The 14,458-nt window shown below is 38.2% G+C and overlaps 1 pseudogene; it reads right to left on the bottom strand.

The window, feature by feature from the left end:
- Nucleotides 1–12,546: 12,546 nt before the first annotated feature.
- On the bottom strand, nucleotides 12,547–13,947 carry LOC127677700 (mesoderm induction early response protein 1-like; annotated as a pseudogene).
- Between the last annotated feature and the right edge of the window lie 511 nt (nucleotides 13,948–14,458).

Raw genomic sequence — 14,458 nt, 5'->3', positions numbered from 1 at the left:
GATAGCTCTCCATAACTGAGAGATAGCTACATACAAAGAAAAGTAAGCCAGGTGGCTGTATGACTTCAATGTACTCCCATTTTGTCAAAACAACAAGGCCTGTGGGAGAATGTTTTTTCATTGTCTCGTCACCATCATGAGACAATGCTTCAAGAAAGCCAGAAGGGTAATGTCAACTGTCTTTTGAGAAACAATCTTGACTCTCCATATGATCTGAAATTGTTTGCCCATGTTAGAAGACAAGTATGGTTACTAGCCTCTCATCTGGAATAATGACATGTGACCTTCTTCAGTACTAAACAGGTAGGAATCAAACCAGTGATAAGTGTGCCAGCTGTTTGAGATACTCTTTTATGATTCAAATTCCATTTGTTTCCATTTGGTTAATGGAGTAAAAAAATAAAATTAAAAATAATAAAAAATAGCTCCAAGCTGCCAGGTTCTTCAGGGCTGAAAGAAATCATGGAAATGAGAGAAAAAAAGAGGAATTCCCATGTTCTTGCTGAGGCTTAGGGTATACAAGTGACTAGAATTATTCCTGTAAAATTGATCAACCAGTCATATACACCATCACAGACCCTACAGCCATGCTTAGAAGACACTTATAGTCTTTCTTCCTCCCCCCTCTCTCATTCTATATCTTTGTCTCTGTGCCTCTCAGTGTTTCTGTCTCTATCTGTATCTCCCTGTCTCTGTCTCTGTCACTCTGTCTGTCTCTGTCTGTCTTCCCCGCCCCCCCCTCTCTCTCTCCCTCTCTCTCTCTTTTCTCTCTTTTTCTCTATCTCTCATGATTGGTGATAATTTTAGCACTTCTCAGGATCTCTACAACTGCTTTGACCATTAAAGAAGTGATAAGAAATTGTTCAGTCTTTAAGCATTTGGATCATTGATAACTCTGTGTCTCTCCAATAGCTACCATTGTGTCTAACCTGACTATTTTAATGATTCTACACACTTGTTCTCATATTTATCTCTGTCCCTATTTTACAATCATCAATTCCTAGACCAAAAATATATTTGTAATGTTAAAAACATATTTTAGTGTAAGAATACATGGCATCTACTTATATTTATTATTATGAATTTGAGGAAATCTTGTTATAAGAAATAACGTGTTTTCCATCTCTTGTACAAATGCCTACATCAAACCTGTGTGTGTGAATATTGCCTCTTTGTTCCCCAAGAATATTTTTGTTTCATTAAAATTAAACTTTCACCAGTGTTAAGGTTAACACTGTTTATCATAATCACTCAACCATCTTGGACTCAAGGTGGATACTTCATTTTATTTTCTAGTTGTATTAAAGAGAGTCCTGCATCCTCTGTCTACTCAATACTAGGGAGAAAACACCTAACATAACAACTTACGCGAAGGCTATCTTGATATTTTTGACTTTAATTTATGTGAGACACATTTTTAAGAGTATTTTTAAGGGTGATGAACTAAAATATATTTAATATATTTTTTGAATCAACATAAAATATGCTGGCTTGCTGACATTCTTAAAAAGCCAAAGCAGACACAATCTGCTTTCAGAAAAATGGATGCCCAGACCACTAAAGGGGAAGTGTTATTTTGGTATGGATAGAATAATATTACATGCAGCCATCTCATTCTATAGATAACTTTATTTTTTTAAACTGATCATATATGCTTTATTTATACACAGACACACCCACACCTATATATATAATCCTTATTTTTATTGGATTTTTTATTTATTTACATTTCAGATTGTGTCCTTTCCTGATTTCTCCCCCAGAAAATCCCTATTCCATCACCCCTTCTCCAGATTCTATGAGGGTGTACCCACACCCACTTCTGCCTTCCTGGTCTCACATTCTTTTACACTATGGCATCGAGCCTTCACAGGACCAAGGGCCTCCTCAACCATTTAGACCCCAAAAGGCCATCCTATACTATAAATATGACTGGAGCCATGGGCCCCTACTCCTTGGCTGGTGGTTTAAATTCTGAAGGCCCTGGTTGGTTGATATTGTTTTTCTTCCTATGGGATTACAAATCTCTTCAGCTCCTTCAGTCCTTTCTCTAACTATTTCATTGGGACCCTGTGATTACTTCAATGGTTGGCTGCCAATATCCCCCACTGTATATGTCATGTTCCTGCAGAGCATCTCAGAAGATAGCTCTATTAGGTTCCTGTCAGCATGTACTTCTTGGCATATACACTTGCGTCTGTGTTTGGGATGGATGCCCAGGTGGGGCAATCAATGGATGGCTTTTCCTTCAGTCTCTGCTACAATCTTTCTTTCTGTATTTTCTCTTATGAGTATTTTGTTGCCCTTTCTAAGAAAAGCAACACTTGTGTATTCCTTCTTCTTGAGTTTCACATTTTCTGTGAATTGTACCTTAGGTATTATGAGCTTTTTGGCTAATATCTTGTTATCAGGGAATACATACCATGAGTGTTCTTTTGTGATTGGGTTATATCACACAGAATGATATTTTCTAGTTCCATCCTTTTCCCTGTGAATTTCATGTAGTAATTTTTTATTCGATATATTTTTATTTACATTTCAAATGATTTCCCCCTTTTCTGGCCCCCCACTCCCAAAAGTCACATAAACCCCCCTCCCTTCCCCTGTTCTTCCATCCATGCCTTCCCACTTTCCTGTTCTGGTTTTGCCCTATACTGCTTCATTGAGTCTTTCCAACAATGGAGAAGTGTTCCTTTTTCTCCACATCCTTGCCAGCCTCTGCTGTCACTTGAGATTTTGATCTTAGCCATTCTAACTTAGATGAGGTGGAATCTCAGGGTTGTTATACATTTCCCAGATAACTTAGAATGTGCTGTACTTCATTTTTAATAGGGTTATTTGGCTCTTGGAGTCTAGTTCCTTGAGTTCTTTGTGTAATTTGGATATTTGCCCTCTATCAGAAAAGGAATTGTTAAAGAAATTTTCCAGATGGCAGTTTTTTTTTTTTTTTAACCTGATGATAGTGTCCGTTTCCTTAAAAACACTTTTCAATTTTATGAAATCCCATTTGTCTATATGTGAACTTGGAAACTGTGTTATTGGTATTCTGTTCAGGAAAAATTTCCCCTGCATCAATGTGGTTGAGGCCATTTTCTGCTTTCTGTTCTATTAGGTTCAGAAGTGTGTATCATTTTATGATGTAGAACTAGGGGTAGCCACCAGAAAGTCCCAGATGACAGGAAACCAAAAGATATACAGGACCCAGTGTGGATGACATTAGGTGAAATACACAATAAAGAGGAGGGAGACCCTGTAGAGACCATACAGAGAGTTTAAACCCATCCTCTGGTTGGGGGAAGGGTCCAACAAGCCATGTGAAGAATTTTAACCCATAATTGTTCTTTCTAAAGAAAATACAGGGACAAAGATTGGAACAGAGACTAATGGAAAGACTATCTAGTGACTGCCCCACCTGAAGATACATCCCATATTGAGCCACCAAACACAGACACTATTGCTGACACCAAGTATTTCTTGCTGAAAAGTATCCTAATATTGATGCATGATGACCTATGATTTTATAGATCATATGTTTCAAAAGTGTATTTTAATATATGCATAGAAGTGTTTGATTGATAGTGTGTGTCAGCATTCCTCGAATACATTTCTATCAATTACCAGAAAAGGGCACTAAATATTCTGAAATTAGAGTTGCAGGCAGTTGTGTGCAGCAGTGTGGATGCTGGCAACCAGACCTGTTTCCTCTGGAAGAGTAGCAATTGATCTTAATCTAAGAATCTTCTGAAAGCTCTAAAGGGGTTTCCAGCCTCTTACTGGGCTATATCTCTCCAACTCACAATGACAGTGTTTGATTTCTCACATGTATTTCTGTGTAAGCAGATTGATGATTCAATCACCATGCTGGGAGAGAATCTAGAGATATAGATTGTCAGCTATGAACATCATCTTTTAAAAACCTATGGAAAAATAAAACTGTTAGTGGAACCAGGTTTTTTTACTGGCTCAGATATAGAAAATATTTGGAAACAAATTATCTAGGCACATTGTATGGTCAGTGAACAAAACAATGGCAGCACTGGTTGACATGACTCTTCCTGAGGCTCAACTAGTGATGATTGATTTCTTATATCCATTGTTCTCAGATTCTTGATATGATTAAATAATGACTGTTGATGAGTAGATATGCATCCTGATATTTTAAAGTAGAGATGACTGTTTTTATATAAAACATTAGATTTGTTATTCTCTTAAGATTCTTATAAGATTCTACTTAAAAATAATTAATAAAATTATTACTCCTATCTTTTAACTGAATTTTTCTGCCTCCTGGTAAAAGAAACTGGATAAACTTGCTTACACACACTTTGTTAATCTATTACAAGATTGCTTTAGTTGGAAATGTACATGGGTTGTTGTACAGAGCCATATTTGGGCAGTCATGCACATGGTTTGAGTTTGACATTGGTCAAGGACAATCCCTGGCTTCTGGCAGGAATCTGCCATTAGGACATAATAGGGAAGTAGGTTACAGCAGGAATTTTTATCCTAGGGTGGATCTCAGTGAAAGTGAAGCTCATTGTTCCTCCAGGTCTAGGAATTCCTGAATTAAGCAGGTGACCCACCTAGCTGCTGGAGCAGTTGAGATAAGGACCTCCAAGAGAAGCTAGACAACTTCCACTGAAACTCAGCCCCAGAACTCAGCCTGGAGTCTTGGGGGAAGGGTTTGCCCAAACTGTTAAAAGGTCTGACCACCATTAAAGATTCTGGCCTTGATCAGTGAAATATTGTCTTGGCCCTCCTTCTTTTCGCCCCTTCTCCATCCATCCCTCAGCTTCTGTTCCAGCAACCCAGTTCGTAATAGCTGCAGGCAGCTATGGAATACAACAGAGTGGTGCCTGGACGCAGGGATGGATTCAAGACGGCTTCTTGAGGTGACCATGTCTTGGCGAAGCTTCGTGGGAAAATGGAAAAAGGAAAAGATGCTATCCTGCATCGTGAGCTAGAGGATATGGACTATGTGAGGCAGTATGGACCCAGTGCTGAACTCGCTTAGGGGGCAGACAGTGGAATATGGGGAAGGAGCTTGGTAGGCATTTGTCCAAAGCTCATAAGAGCTGATTTAGGTGATAAAGAAAAGGGTTTTAAACATAGGCATATGTCCGCAGCCTCCTTGAAAGAGCTGCTATAAAGAGGAAAATGGATGCAATTGCTTAACAACAAGCATGATTCTCTTTCTGTGTATCTTTCCGTGTTGCTTGTCCCAGTGCACTGACTGTTTATGTGTACGTTTATGTCCTCTCTGTTTGTGTGTGTGTGTGTGTGTGTGTGTGTGTGAATGACTGTTTGTTTCATGTTAAAAAGAAAAATTTGTAAGGATTTCATCTGCTGGCAACCTCTTGAGCCAGCCGCATTTTGTGTGGGGACTGATTAAAAGCCTTGCCGCAGCACAGCTCATTCACCCAAGAGGCAAACATGGCTGGGGAAAAAGTTGCTTTTAAAAGCCCAGAAGCCTCAAGGTTTGGGAAAACTTTGGTTTAACTTATGAAAATTGTGTAATCGCTTTATACTTGTTTCTAATTGATCTTAACGGTATAAGTTTTTACATATCTTGACTATAGAGTTATAAATTAATTGGTTATGATTTAAAAGGTATAGCATTATTAAGAAAAGGTTAGTTTAAAACTGGTGATTCAGTATTGGAGCCATCTTAACTAGCTACAGGTGGCGTAATGCAACTCATGCCTTGTTCTTGTTTATAATTAGTCTTAAAGGTATATTTTACATGTCTTGGCTATATAGAGTATTGTCGCGTCCACCCTCACCGGCAAGGAATGACGCAACACAGGAAGATCTTCTTCAAGCAGTTTACTCAGAACCCTTGTATTTCTTCTACTTCTTCTCCTTCTTCTGACCCCGAGAGAATCAGCCCAGCCCTTAAATACTAATAGCCAGACAATCAGGCTTAGCCACGTGGGCATTGCTGATAGGTTGTATCCACGTGGAAGGCGCAAGACTCAACAGGCTCCACACAAATAAGGACTTGTTAACAGTTAACGACAGTTAACGACAGTTAACTGGCAAGCAGCTCCCTATAGAGTATTGGCTTATACGTCATTGGACGTGATTTAAAAGGTATAATGCTATTAACAAAAAGTTATTTTAAAGCTGGTAGTTTACGGTAGTTGCCATTTTAAACAACACATGGCATGATGTAACCCAGGAAATACAGGCCTTTAAGATGCTTCTAAATTGGCATGGTGTTTTGTGTGAATCTTGGTCTGGAGATTGGACTTAATGAAGATTAAGATTTAAAATAATGTTTCTTTAATAAGTTACACTGGAAGACAAACCTTGTGCTGTAAAATAATGTATTTGCCATTGATTTTAAAGAAAATAGATTTTTTAACATTGGGATTTGCTTCCAAAATTGCAGTTGTGCTCTAATGCAAGGAAAAATTGAGTTACAATAAAAATCGCCAGTGTGTCATTGGCTGCAGTTTTCAGTTTGCAGGCTCACGATTCTTAAAATATCTTGTAATTAAGATAACTTTGAGAGTGATACAGCTGTGGCCATTATAGGCCTATTGCCACTTTTCTACAACTTTATGGGCCAAAATGGTAGGAGCAAAATTTAACCCTCCAAGATTAAAAAGGATATCTCAGTAGAAATGTATTTGATATCAAGCATGTTCCTTTTACTAGGAAATTACAGGTTTCTTTTGTCATTTAACCCTCAAATACTTTAAATTTAATCCTTAAATTACTTTCTTTAGTAATTTAAACCTGTAAATTGTTACAGGTTTTTTTTTGTTTTTTGTTTTTTTTTTGTTTTTTTGTTTTTTTGTTTGTTTTTTTGTTTGTTTATTTTTTTTGTTATTTAAAATGTCCTTGCAGGACTGGTAGGTTTGGGTCTGGTCTTAGATAAAAGGCTCAGATTAGAAGATATTTACATTTGAGGAATCTCATACAATGTCCTTGCCAAGGACTCAAGGTGGATCCTAGGGCAGATAAAATATTTCACACTTGAGTTAATGCAAAGCTTAGAGCTGCCTCAGTGAAAGCTAGTGAGGAAGCTTGTGAGAAACTGTTTCTGCCTTACAGGGCTCACCTAGGGAGTGTTTGGCTAAAAGAACATTCTTGAAATACTTCTCAGGTGTGGTTTAAAATGCAGTTCAAATCTAGGAAAGTTCAATAAGGCTATAGAGGCATTAACATTTGGCCTGTCTACTCTCTACAAAATTATTGTAGATTTAAAGGGTTGATTTTTTTGCTTTACATTCTGATAATTATAAAAGCATTTAATTCTAACTTTAAAGAAACAATAAAACAATTTCATTAGAAGGTTTTTGCCTCAAGGAATGGTTAATAGACTTACCTCATGTGAGAAAAAAATGTTTTGTTTCCGTTTCAATGCAAGAAGCTGGGATCTTAGATTTTTCAGTGTATAATGTTCATGGAATGTTTGTTACAGGCCTTTGCTCCTAACTATGGACTTTTCGAATTTTAAGTAAATGGTTTTCAAAGGTTGTTAAGATATATTAATTGGCTTTAACTTATATTTACCTCATCTTAAGCTTGACATAGGAGGTCTTAAACCTCTGTTTTCAAGGTAGAAAACGTTTGTGCCTTGCTTCAAGAAGCAATCAAATTGATTATTAATGGTTGATCTATTACATGGCAAGCATTTTTAGGCAAAATTAATAATTGTTATCCAAAAGATAATTTGTTACCATCAGATCACATGAAGTTTTTCCCTGCTTCAGCACAAATACTATAGCACCTATTTTTGAGATGTTAAAAATCAAGCTTTTAATATAGTAAATATATTTATATATTTATAAAAATATAAATATAAATATATATATATATAAATATATATATATATATATAGCTCATGGTTTATAATTGCTTAAAATTGTTCCATTTTAATACTGTTAATTCTTTTATTAATTTTTTTTATTCGATATAATTTATTTACATTTCAAATGATTTCCCCTTTTCTAGCCCCCCACTCCCCAAAAGTCCCGTAAGCCCCCTTCTCTTCCCCTGTCCTCCCACCCACCCCTTCCCACTTCCCCGTTCTGGTTTTGCTGAATACTGTTTCACTGAGTCTTTCCAGAACCAGGGGCCACTCCTCCTTTCTTCTTGTACCTCATTTGATGTGTGGATTATGTTTTCGGTATTCCAGTTATCTAGGTTAATAACCACTTATTAGTGAGTGCATGCCATGATTCACCTTTTGAGTCTGGGTTAACTCACTTAGTATGATGTTCTCTAGCTCCATCCATTTGCCTAAGAGTTTCATGAATTCATTGTTTCTAATGGCTGAATAGTACTCCATTGTGTAGATATACCACATTTTTTGCATCCACTCTTCTGTTGAGGGATACCTGGGTTCTTTCCAGCATCTGGCAATTATAAATAGGGCTGCTATGAACATAGTAGAGCATGTATCCTTATTACATGGTGGGGAATCCTCTGGGTCATTAAGCTGGTAATGTATGCTCTCTCCATTTTCTTTTTGGAGGCACTCGGGGCTATGAGTTTTCCACTTAGCACTGCTTTCATTGTGTCCCATAGATTTGGGTATGTTGTGTTTTCATTTTCTATGTTCTATATATATCTGTTAAATCTAATTGGTCCAAAGCTTCAATTAGTTTCATTGTGTCCCTGTTTAGTTTCTGTTTTCCTGATCAGTCCATTGAGGAAAGTGCAGTGTTGAAGTCACCCACAATTATTGTGTTAGGTCCAATGTGTGCTTTGAGTTTTAATTAAGTTTCTTTTATGAAAGAGGGTGCCCTTGCATTTGGAGCATAGATGTTCAGGATTGAGAGTTCTTCTTGTTGTATTTTTCCTTTGACCAGCAAGAAGTGTCCCTCAGAGTCTCTTTTGATGACTTTGGGTTGAAAGTCAATTTCATCTGATATTAAAATGGCTACTCCAGCTTGTTTCCTGAGACCATTTGCTTGTAAAATTGTCTTCCAGCCTTTTACTCTAAGGTAGTGTTTGTCTTTGACCCTGAGGTGTGTTTCCTGTAAGCAGCAAAATTTAGGGTCCTGTTTGTGTATCCAGTCAGTTAGTCTGTGTCTTTTTATTGGGGCATTAAATCCTTTGATGTTAAGAGATATTAAGGAATAGCGATTGTTACTTCCTATCATTTTTGACCTTATTTTTTTAATTTGATTGCTTAACTTCTTTTGGGTTTGATGAAAGGTTACTATCTTGCTTTTTCCAGGGTGAAGTTTCCCTCCTTGTATTGGTGTTTTCCTCCTATTATCCTTTGTAGGGCTGGGTTTGTGGATAGATATTGGGTAAACTTGGTTTTGTCATGAAATATCTTAGTTTCTCCATCTACGGTGATTGAGAGTTTTGCTGGATATAGTAGTTTTGGTTGACATTTGTGTTCTCTTAGAGTCTGCATGAGATCTTCCCAGGACCTTCTAGCCTTCATAGTCTCAGGTGAAAAGTCTGCTGTGATTCTGATAGGTCTTCCTTTATATGTTACTTTGCCTTTTTCTCTTACTGCCTTTAATATTCTTTCTTTGTTTAGAACATGTGGTGTTTTGAGTATTATGTGACGGGAAGTATTTCTGTTATGGTCCAGTCTGTTTGACGTTCTGTGGGCTTCTTGTATATTCTTGGGCATCTCTCTCTTTAGGTTAGGGAAGTTTTCTTCCATAATTTTATTGAAGATATTTGCTGGCCCTTTAAGTTGTAAATCTTCACTCTTGTCTATGCCTATAATCCTTAGGTTTGGTCTTCTCATTGTGTCCTGGATTTCCTGGATATTTTGGGTTGCAAGCTTTTTGCATTTTGTATTTTCTTTAACTGTTGAGTCCATGGTTTCTATGGAATCTTCCACATCTGAGATTCTTTCTTCTATCTCTTGTATTCTGTTGTTGATATTTGCACATCTGTCCCCTGATTTCTTCCCAAGACTTTCTATCTCCAAAGTTGTCTCCCTTTGAGTTTTCTTAGTTGTTTCTACTTCTAATTTTAGATCCTGGATGATTTTGCTTAGCTCCTTCACTTGCTTGTTTGTGCTTTCCTGTAATTCTTTAAGAGATTTTTGTGTTTCCTCTTTCATGACCTCAGCCTGTTGACCAAAGTTCTCCTGCATTTCTTTAAGTGTTTTTTGCGTTTCCTCATTTTTGGCTTTTGTATTCTCCTGGATTTCTTTCAATGATTTTTGTGTTTCCCTTGCAAGGGCTTCTAACTTTTGATCCAATTTCTCCTGAATTTCTTTAAGTATGTCCTTCATGTGTTCCTGTACCAGCATCATGACCAGTGATTTTAAATCCAAATCTTGTTTTACTGGTGTGATGGGGTATCCAGGACATGTTGGTAGAGGAGAATTGGGTTCAGATGTTGCCATATTGCCTTGATTTCTGTTAGTGACGTTCCTGCATTTGCCTTTTGCCATCTAGTTCTCACTGGTGTTAGTTTGTCTTGTCAGTGCTGGACTCACCAGTGCAAGCTGCCCCTTCCCAGTTGGCCTCTGGTGCACAGCTTACCTCCTGCACTGCCTGTAGACAGGGTGCTGCTGCCTAGGCTGTTCAGATCCCGAAGCAGGCACCCGAAGGCTCCCACTGGGGCCCGCTGGATTCACTGGAGCACACTGACTTCTCCCAGCTGGCCTCCCGGAAGCCCCTCTAGCCTCTTGCAGGACCTAGAGATGTGGTGCTGCTGCCCAGGTTGATCTCAGTCTGTCAGATATCTCTGGAGTCCGAAACCAAGATAGATGTGAGCCTCTCCTGACTGGCGGGAGGCCGAGTTCTGAAGTGGCTTCTGTGCAGCGAAAGGTGCCGCAAAACCGCAGCTGCTTGCAGCCCGGCTGATCAGCGAAGGTCAGTGGTCGTGCGCACAGGGGCTGACTGGACCCTGTGTTGCCTTGGTTCCACTGCTGATGGCCCTTCAGCTGGAGCAGCCACTGCTGCACTGCCGCCGCCGCCGCCGCCCCAGTGTTTTCTTTTTTCTTTTTTTTCATAATCAATGGACTCTTTTTTTTTAATTGCTTTTCTTTTTTTTTTCAATTTTTTTAATTCGATATATTTTTTATTTACATTTCCAATGGTTTTCCCCTTTCTAGCCCCCCCACTCCCCGAAAGTCCCATAAGCCGTCTTCTCTCCCCCTGTCCTCAGACCCACCCCTTCCCAATTCCCCATTCTGGTTTTGCCCTATACTGCTTCACTGAGTCTTTCCAAAACAAGGGGCCACTCCTCCGTTCTTCTTGTACCTCATTTGATGTGTGGATTATGTTTTGGGTATTCCAGTTTTCTAGGTTAATATCCACTTATTAGTGAGTGCATACCATGATTCATCTTTTGAGTCTGATTTACCTCACTTAGTATGATGTTCTCCAGCTCCATCCGTTTGCCTAAGAATTTCATGAATTCATTGTTTCTAATGGGTGAATAGTACTCCATTGTGTATATATACCACATTTTTTGCATCCATTCTTCTGTTGAGGGATACCTGGGTTCTTTCCAGCTTCTGGCAATTATAAATAGGGCTGCTATGAACATAGTGGAACATGTATCCTTATTACATGCTGGGGAATCTTTTGGGTATATGCCCAGGAGTGGTATAGCAAGATCTTCTGGAAGTGAGGTGCCCAGTTTTCGGAGGAACTGCTAGACTGATTTCCAGAGTAGTTGTACCAATTTGCAACCCCACCAGCAGTGGAGGAGTGTTTCTCTTTCTCCACATCCTCGCCAGCACCTGCTGTCTCCTGAATTTTTAATCTTAGCCATTCTGACTGGTGTAAGGTGAAATCTCAGGGTTGTTTTGATTTGCATTTACCTAATGACTAATGAAGTTGAGCATTTTTTAAGATTTTTCTCCACCATCCGAAATTCTTCAGGTGAGAATTCTTTGTTTAACTCTGTACCCCATTTTTTAATAGGGTTGTTTGGTTTTCTGGAGTCTAACTTCTTGAGTTCTTCATATATATTGGATATTAGCCCTCTATCTGATGTAGGATTGGTGAAGATCTTTTCCCAATTTGTTGGTTGCCAATTTGTCCTCTTGATGGTGTCCTTTGCCTTACAGAAACTTTGTAATTTTATGAGGTCCCATTTGTCAATTCTTGATCTTAGAGCATATGCTATTGGTGTTCTGCTCAGAATCTTTCTCCCTGTACTGATGTCCTCAAGGGTCTTCCCCGGCTGAAAACATCCAATGGATAAAAGATAGCCTTTTCAACAAATGGTGCTGGTTCAACTGGAGGTCAGGATGCAGAAGAATGGGAATTGATCCATTCTTGTCTCCATGTACTAAGCTCAAATCCAAATGGATCAAGGACCTCCACATAAAGCCAGACACTCTGAAGCTAATAGAAAAGAAACTGGGGCAGACCCTTGAGTACCAGTGTTTTCATATCCTTAAAGAAGGCTTCAAAAATTTGAAGTAAAAGAACTTGCAAAAGGTAGAATTATTTGTCACATTTCTTAAAGTTAGGACTTAAAAATTTCAAGAGTTAACAAATTGTTTCAAGGAAATCAGCTTTATAAAGGTCATCCCCATTCCTGAAAATTGTATTCAATCCAGACTTTACTGCAAAGAAAGGGAAATAGACCTTAGAGTTACTCATTTGTATTTTCTTGTTCCTCAAACTTCCCATGTGAGACTACTTCCTGTAGAAACCCAAAGAAGCCTGGACTTTCTTTCCCATTGCTATTTATCTATGTCTTTTTGGCAGGTCTCTCATTTATTTTTTCATCAAAATCATTTTCCTTTCTTGCATTAATATGGGCAAGTTTTGGATCAGTGTTCAGGTTAATTGCTTCATAACCATTAGTGTCCATTTCTGTAAGTAGTGGTTTCTTATTTACACCTGTTTGTCCATTAATGAGTAAGCCTTCAACTTTTCATTTACTTTGTTCAGTATTTCTCTTGGTACAAAAGATTACTATTGCTGATAGTTCCATCTTCTTTCTCTGACTGGCTGTTACTACTACTTGAGACAGTTGGGGGAGGGGATAGTGCTTGGCTAGAAGCAACACTTTCACTTTCATCCAAAAGTTGATCCATGTAATCCATTACACCAGAATGAAGATATTTCTTTTTTCCAACCCTTTTTTTGCTGAGCAAAGAAATCATAATGCTCAGACTTTTTCTATATGAATGCTACACGTTCATTGACTGATCTTGTTCAGATTTTATTAGCCTGAATCAGGTGAAAATATTTTCCATAGGCTTCAGCCCTTGCTCATATTTTCTACATTCTTCCTCTGTTCATACATATAATTCCTCTTTTATATGAGATCCTTCAGGAATTGCTTCTAAACCTTTATTGTCCCCTATTCAAGATGCATCCTTAAGAAAGACAATCCCTTTATTTTCTGGTAAATATTCTGCATCCCAGAGAAGCTGATCATCATTTTCATACACTTTTTCAGTTTTTTTTGAATCTCCAAATACCAACTGGAATCTCAGCTTGAAACATGGAGCTCACCATGATTTCCTTTTTTCAATCTTCTTAGGGAATATAATCTTCATCTTCTTCTGATTATTCTTTTATTTCATTATTGGTATCAAAATATTGACATCAACATGTATGGATTTCCTGAACATCTTGGGTATTAACAGATTATGAGGGATCTTCATTGGAAGACTGAATTTCATCCTCCTGTCCAGATGAATTCTTTATATTATATTCTTTATATTCCCCACTATAGCCACTCTTATCATCATTATCAACATCATCATCACCTTCACATTCCTCCTCCTCCTCTTCCTCCTCATCTTCTTTACATAACCAAACTATGCTGTTATGAAAATAGAGGCTTAGAAGCTCAGGGATTGGAATGTCACATTCCCTATTTCAAAATGGAAGTTGGTCTCTCCTTTCAATATTTTTCTTCTTCCAACATTGGCTCATTATCAAAATCATGTACCAGCATGTCAGCTGATGGAGCAAACTCATGGTTCTTTAATCTTGCTGAGACTCCTGAACTTGAGTACTCAAGAGATGGCTCAACCATGTTGACTAAGCCAGCAGGTCATATAGCCACTTCTGGTCATGGCCAGTACCCAGATGTGCTCCTGAGGCAGAGGGCTACTTCTGTCTACTCCTCTCTGCTGTGGGAACATCAAGTACTATATTAATAGGTAGGGGGAGAGTGGTCAGCCTTATCTAGTCCCTGCTTTTAGTGGGCTTACTCTAAATTTCTTTCCATTTAGTTTGAGGCTCACTATTTGTTCATTGTTTCTTTGCTATGTTTAGGAATGGGTTTTGCATTCTTGATCTACCAAGCCTTTTGCCATGAAAGGATGATTTATTTTGTCCAATGCTTCTCAGCATCTAATGAGATGATGACTATCTCCCACAATTAACTGAAGAGTTCCCGAAGATCAACAGCAAGTAATGGAAGGAAAGTCAGTTTTCTCCAGGAACAAGCCCTTTGATAGGATGCCAATGTGAAGTGTTCAGCTCAACATCCAAGTATATCTGTACATGTAATGATAAATGGACTCAGTGCATGCTACATATAT

The sequence above is a fragment of the Apodemus sylvaticus genome, chromosome 2 (assembly GCF_947179515.1).
Source record: "Apodemus sylvaticus chromosome 2, mApoSyl1.1, whole genome shotgun sequence".
Lineage (NCBI taxonomy): Eukaryota > Metazoa > Chordata > Mammalia > Rodentia > Muridae > Apodemus > Apodemus sylvaticus.
Note: the sequence above shows the minus strand (reverse complement) of the source record. Positions and strands in the feature narration are given on the sequence as shown.